Below are 7824 nucleotides of genomic sequence, written 5' to 3'. Positions count from 1 at the left end.
ACCACACAACGTAATTCTGCACAAAATATAAAAGCAGTGGGCTATGGAGAGCTGGAGTCTGACTTTCATGTGGGCCAGTGGGATACCTCTGCTCTAGCAGAGCTTGTGATTCACAGGCTCTGTACTTTTGGTTTTAGGAAGTTTTGATATATCTGGGCTTTACCGAAATGAAGGCAAAATATTCCCGCTATTCTGCTTGCACACAAGGAAGGAATGTTAAATCTCCTCATTATATCAAATACCCTCTGCTCCACCAGGCCATCAGTTGGATTGCTCACTTTTGCAGCTCATCCTGTTTCTCACAATACTCATGGAAGTCTGACAGAGGCAGGCATTGCTAATCCAAGCTGGATGTCTTCTCCTAGAGTTCCCAGAATGAGTAATGCCATGCAGGTCCCCATGAAGGTGGTGAAGCTTCTCCCTGGGTTCTGGAGCCCAAACAAAACTCTGCTGTGTCAGCAATAATGCACAAGAACCCCTGAAGGCAGGGATGGTTAACTTTTTAATGCTCTTTTGTCTCTCTCTCTTTTTTTTTTTTTTTTATTTTTTGGTTTTCCCAGCCATGCATTGGAGTTAGAGCAATAGCTGTGCAGTGTTTCTGTTCTTCAGGTGGAGTTGACAGCACTTCTCCCTCTTAATTCCTCTTCATTCTGAGGGCTGCCCTGATCTGCTTGACCTTTTCAAAATCCAGACTCTCATGGACCAGGTCAAATAGCCTTTGGGCTGGCAGAGGGTCACTTTTTGTGTGGCAGCATGCCATGGAAAGCACTGGATATTCTGCATTCCTGGAGCTACTGGGAAGTAAATCCCTTTTTAAACAAATGGAAAGCAAAGCGACATCTGAAGAAATATTTTCTATAAAAAAATAGAATTTTGTAAATTGAAGAGATATCCTTCCAAATCCAGCATCAGTTTTCTAAATCAGAAAGTGGTCAAAATGTTGTGGTTATTTTTTGGAGATGATTGTTTAGGACTAAATTTGTGATTTTTTTTTTTTTTCATCTTTTAACTCCTTTTGCCTAAAATGTGCAATTCCTGTCTACATTGTATACATGTGATATGCATTCACTCTGAAATGGTACTCTCCAAATCACCCCCAGTTCCTATAAGAGCAATGTATATCATACAGACATACAGCTAAATTAGTGTACTAGACACTGTCACTCACTCCTACTCAGGCCAAACAAGTTATATAAACCACCAAATATAGTTTACAAAATGAACCAGATGTAAGTAGTCTAGTATTACAGGTTCATGCATCCTTATTTCAATTGTCTAGAACTAAAAGCAAAAGGATACTCGATATCATTAAATATAAATGGAGGTTATAATTGCTTAAAAGATTATAGCATAAAATTTGCATGACTGATGTGCTGCAAAATAGAAGAGGGATTTGCCATCCAGAATTGAATGTTGCTTTGCTTGTAGATGCAGCTTGCATTCAGGCATAACAAAAAATAAGATCATTTAATGGTTTATTCATTCTATTTAACAGAATATATCCATGGCCCATCATCCACATATTCACCTGCTGTCAGCTGCTATTGAGCTCTTTAATGAACAGCTGTGGAAAGGGCAAAAAATGTACAACAACCTCTGGCTATTTGCATTTAAGATATTTAGTTCTGTGTGAGAAGAATGACATGTAATCAGCCAGGCACACAGGTAAAAATAGCAGAATCCAATTCTGCCTACCCTTCTTCTCTTCCCTTAGAGATGTTTACAAAATTCATGAATTATTTGCATTTTGACTTTCAAAACAACACGCAGTTTTTCTAGGGCAAAGGTTTAGGTTCTGTCAGTCTTGTTTCTGAGGGGTAACAGGGGAAAGAAAGCACATCTCAGTGTGCACCATGGGAACAGGGTTTGATCTGTACCCTCGGCGGATAAAGTCTCATTAACAGGTCAGTGATAGAGAGTGATGCCTGCACAGCAGGGGCAACAGAGTAATAAAGCAGCAGATTAAAGTATCAGCCTAGTAATCATTGGAGTTGTGCTGAGCTGGTAATGGTCTCTCCTGAAGGAGGTGGGACACCTATTAAAATCTGCAGGGGTTATTGTGCCATGACTCTCAGAGCATCTCTGCTTGAAATAGAATTGCAGATCTCCTCGCTCTGCACTGCATTCAGGTTGTTGAAGCAGTCCTTGAAAATAATGGATGCAGGCCAGCAAAATAATGGCAAAGACCCTGAGTGGCTTCTGGAAGGCTGAGAGTGCTCCTGATTCCCTTGAATTCCCTTGAATTTCAGTGGCAACTGAGAGTCAAACTGGGCCCCTCCAGAAACTGGGAAAAGAGGAGACAGCGAGAGGCAGGATCCTGCCCATGAGTCCTGCCCTTGGAAGCTGAACAATAAGTAAGTCTGTTCTCAGATAAAATCATCACAGAAGTTGCCAGGCATCCATTGATGGGGAAAATATGAGGGCTCATTGGATACCAACAGCAGTGTTATCTGCTATTATTGACTACGGGTTAGAAAACTATTTGAAAGGTTTTTTTCTAGAAACAACAGGGACAAGTAACTCTTCAGTCATAGTCAGTAAAATCTGGCCAGAGGAAATACACCCAATCTTTTCCAAATAATAAACAAAGATTCTTTAGTTGCAGGCCTTTAAAGTTTCCTCTCAGCTTGAGGGTAGTGTGTAATAGGTGGAAATAACAGGAAAGATACTGAGAAAGTGGTGTTCCATGAGCCAATTTGCAGGAGACTATGTGACATTGATGGTTGGAAAAATAACAAGATTACAATGAAAGCTTGTATGTATTAGGTATAGCTTCTAATTTCCCTTTTAACCAGTAAAGGATGACTAAATCATTCCAAGAATCTGGAATAAAAATATCAGACATTATAAAGCATTTATGGATTTACTAAATAAGAGAAGAACCAGTCTGATCTGAGACTTAAAAGCATTTTTAAAAAAGGTGGAATAGCTGCCTTTCTGCAGTCACCTACATAAAAATGGCTTCATTTTATAAAATGAAATTTTTAAACATACATATTTTTAGCATACAGTGAAAATCAAGAACATTATCCATTTCATAGAATCATAGAATTGGCTGGGTTGGAAGGGACCTCAGAGATCATCAAGTCTAACCCTTGATCCACTACCGGAAAACAGTTAAGATAGCTGGAAAACAGTTAAGATAGTTGTCTGGTTAGTTGTAAAACCAGGTTACTGCAAGCATTTCAGTAAAGAGGATTCTGCAGGTATATGCAGAACTGCCTGGGCTACGATGCCATTTTCAGAAGGAATTGTCCAACTCTTACCAGTCCACAATCTGCAAATAGAAATGCCAAAAAGCTTTTTAACATAGAATTGCAACAGCAGTGTCTCTTTTCTTCTGTGGTGTATTGCTGAGTGCAAGTGGGTCATACTGAGCATCACACAGTGCTGCTGGTGCTGAGGAAACAGTGCCACGAGAGAAGAGGACTGAAAGAGATCATCTCACTCAAGTCATGATTTCCTTTCCTTGGAGGCTCCTTGAGCAGCATGGGGCTCCTGCATTTGGTTCCTGCCTCCCCTTCCCATGCACTCAGGAGGGTATCCTACTCAATTCTGAAGCATGGTGCCAACCTGAAGTCTTTCTTCTGCCTGGTGACCTCCTGAGCCAGACACAGGGGTATCCAAGCCATGGCCAGAATTCATGTCCCCTTCCTTGTTGCCCCATACCTTAAGGACACGGTTCCAAACTAAAGTCTTAGCATCTGAGCATCCTCCTCCTGGCATGTGAGCTGATAAACCAGACATGACCTTCACCATGTGAGAGGACAAGTCATATATATTAGAAAAACAGACCCACAGAAGGTGTGCAATAGAGAGGGATGCTCAGGAGGAAGGACTGAGAAATAGGTGCTTGTATCTTCTGCAATTTACAGAGCCTGAGAATAGCTCAGCTCATCTGACTAAGAGAAGAGAGACACAGTCTAGACAATAGCCATTTTATATGCTGGGAATAACCACAATGAAATCAAAAGATCTTTTTTAGTGTGAGTAAGGTAACATGAGAGGATCTGGATATAGAAGTGACTTACTGAGAAGCCCCAACAGACCAAACAATTTAAACTTCAGATATACCGTGAGATTAGTCACAAAATATTTCTGGCTACAAAGATGGAAAAGCAAAAGAGAAATGGCAAAAAGATTTTGTAAACAGTTTGATATCCAAGTTAAGAAAAAGTGCTTGCTAGCTTTATTCCCAAACACAACTGAAACCCAGATAAGAATTGGGATTTAGTGGTTTTGCACTGCTCTTCTGTCCCCAACACAGCCCTCAGGACCCAGCTCTGTATTCACAGTCCTGGGCTCAGAGACAGGAGGGGGTAGAGCCTGAGTAGTGTTCTGTGACTGGAGAGTCTTTTTTTTTCCTTTTGCAAACTAAACCAGAAAGAACCTAGCCTCAGAATTGTCTGTTAGACTGAGAAACCCACAAATGTAAAGAAAGCAACTCACATGGAAACTGGGGCCATATTCCAGGCCCAATAGCTCCTTTGGATGCTTTTCCTTCTATCAGCACAAAGGTGAGGGATTCAGCCTGGATTCCAGCTGCTGCTCAGAATGTCCACGCTCCCGTGGCTTCAGCCCAGACAATTCATGTTGCTTAAATGTCCTTGGCTTGAACTGGTTTCTTGTCTGGGTTAGAAATCAGACATGAGCTGTCTGCCCCACCTCCATCAAAGCCATTCTCCATTGCCCATATGTACAGTGCCTATAGAATTATCAATCAAACTGCAAATGAAAAAATAGCCATGCAGGCTGGCCTGCTCCCTGCACGGTTCTCCCCTTGCATACCCCGTCACACCTGCTTTTTGTTTAAACATTTGTAGACTGAAACGTCCTGTTGAGCCCCGTTCTGTGGGAGAACATATTTGTGAGACAAAGCAATGCTGTGGTCTACCAGGAGGTCTGTGACTCTCTCAGTGAATTATTCACTACTTTGCTGTGGTCTACACGCCAGGTCACCCGTGTTCGCAGCAGAGAATGAAGCATTATTCATTATCAAACCTTTGGTTTTTGCTTCTAGGAGGTTCTTCCCCCCCTGCCCCCACCCCCATTGCCCTTTCAGGTTTTAACAAGACATTGCATTCTTTCAGACTTCCCCTGGGCAGCAGTTTTTTGCACTCGCAGAGGTACGACAATAATAGGTAGAAAGCCAGAGCAGTTGTAAATTGTAGCAGTGAATGTCAAATTGATGGGGCAGTGATCAAATGAAGTTCATAACCACAGAACGCAACCTGGGGGTGGAATGCTGTTTCAAAGATTGCTAATGACAGGGTTATAAAATCATAAAATTGAAGGCTTTTTCCACTGTGAAAGTCTGAAGGAATTTATTTGGCCGACCGAAGGTATTAGCAGTGTTAGGGTCAGACTTTTACAAGACATTTAGCACAATTGCTAATCAATGAGGGGACTGACCAGTCCATTTCGAAAGGACATGACACCTGCATTGTGGTGCCATTCTTGGACATCTTGAGTGTACCTTTAATGATCTTTAGGTCCTCTAGTGTGGAACAGTTTAATTAGAAACCCCTGGTACAGAAGGGGAGCAAAGCTTGCCTAAAAAGAGGACTTTGGGGGATTTCAGGTCTACATTTTAATCACCAGCTTTCAAGAAACCAAAGCAGTGGGCAATATCCCGATGTTAGAATAAAAGAAAACATCTATAGCCCATCAAAGCTGAACAGTACACAGCTGTATCCCACCTGGGCTCCCCAGCCCCAGTGCTAGAAATGTCTCCTAGAGGAAAAAGGAGGTTAGAGACATGAAAATATTGTAAGACAAATGGCATGGAAAATATTTAAGACATACCACTGCAATTTACATATGGAAGTAAGGAATGAACAGTGGAAATGAGACACATTTATAAATGGATCTTTCTGTATTTCCAGATTTATTTATTTATTTGTTTATTTGTTTTTGTGGCTTCTGCTTCAGTTATTGAGAATAATCTGCCATGTGATTTATCATGCTTTCCTTACTCATTTGTGCTTCTCTTAGTCAAGAAGGAACAAAGCCAGCAAAAATGTTTAGCTTGGAACTGTCCCTTTTTCCCCTCATAGCAGAACAAGGAAAAGAGGAGAAATCTGCTTGTAAAAGCTACAAAATGACCAGGTTTTGGTTAGAGAGGGGTAACTATCCTCAGATTGACACAAAACCCCCAGGGTACACAAACCTTGGTGTCCTTACGGATGCAGGCCTTGATCATTGAGATATATTAATTCCCTGCTCATCAGAGTCTCTGTAAATCCCCAACCCACAGAATGTGGTTGCTCTCTTTGCAGCACCATTGTGTTTGGAAAAGATGCAGGCTCAAAACAATTTCTGGCATTGTCCATGGCAATCAGCTGTCCAGTTTCTGACTGTGATGAACAGTGATTTTTCTTTCACTTCAAGTCTTGCTGCTCCTGCCATATTTTCTAGTCAGAGGCTCCCCACAGCTGGAAGACACCTTGAAGCTGGTTAGGTGTGGTCTTACCCTGCAGCCCTCTGATTGCTTCCTTCCTCGCTCCCAAAGGCCTGGGAGCATCAGGTTTCATCTTTTGCTGTTCGTGGCTCTTTAAATTTGATTAAAATAACCTCACAACTTCCTTCAGAAATACACCTTCTAAGTGTTGACATTAAGGTCTTTAAAGGTTTTCAGGTCTTCAGAGGCATTTAGGCAACTTTAGATGCTGTAAATGTACTGTTGTGGGCATTGCATTGCCTAAGCAGTGTCCATGATAGCCCTTCGGCCCTACATGTGCCTTTTGCAGATTCCACCAGGTCCTTATTGTTTTAAGTTAGGTCTTCATAACAGAGAAAAAAAAAACAACCCTACTTTTCCCCATTAGTATACAGTATTAGATGTCTGGCTCCTCTTATGTTGAGAGCATAATACAGATGTTCTGCTGAGTAGGTCTACTTGGCTGGTATTTTGCTAGCAAGCATTTATATTATATATTAAGAGATAGATCATCATGGGTCAGCAAATAAACTAGGGCCATGTAACATGAGCTGGATGAGAATGAACTCTGTGCCATCACTTCGAACAGTATGATTAGTGCTAAATTAGTTGCTGGCCATCTGGTCAATCTGGTATCACTCAATTTTGTACTGCAGGTGCCCTGTAGAAACCAGTAAGTTGAGAGACATGGAGAAATGTAACCTGTTTGTAATTTTAGGGGATAGAAGGCAGCTGATTTCTTCACTGCAAAACCTGGAGAATATTCTCATCCTGGTAAGCAGGTTATACTCTAGCAAGGCATGATGGAGGTGCACAGCATCAGTGACAATAGCAAGCTGCCTGTTGCATCTTTCCATCTGTTGAATCTTTCTGCCATTGTATCTGACAGCTGGTGATGTTTTCACAAAAGTGACCTGTGATATAGATTGAAATGTTGACATGAGAAATATCATTATGCTGCTAATTAATATTCCACTCCTAATACTGCACTGAGATGCATGAGTGCAGGTCACATATCAAAGCTGTTGTTTTCATGCCATTTGCAACATGAGATAACATATGTTGGCTATCTGACATTTTCCTTTACTGTTAATTACACTAATGATTTTAATATGCTTACAATGAAAGCTCAGATTTCTGGAACAAAAATACGTGGCCTACTTAGAAAGAAGAATGGCAATGTTGAACCATATGAAGTTATAGAGTGCTATTACAAGCTATCCTGCTAGAAATCCTAGGAAGCAAAGCAATTTCCAAAGGAACGTGCAAGCTCTGGCTTATTGCAAAGTAAGATATTGGATACAGTATCTCCAATATTTTAATGTTTATTTTTCAAACAACATCTCCAAATTACAGTGTCTGGAGCTGATCTATTGTTCCTTAAA

This window comes from Heliangelus exortis, chromosome 1 (genome assembly GCF_036169615.1).
Source record: "Heliangelus exortis chromosome 1, bHelExo1.hap1, whole genome shotgun sequence".
Lineage (NCBI taxonomy): Eukaryota > Metazoa > Chordata > Aves > Apodiformes > Trochilidae > Heliangelus > Heliangelus exortis.
This window is presented reverse-complemented; position numbering follows the sequence as displayed.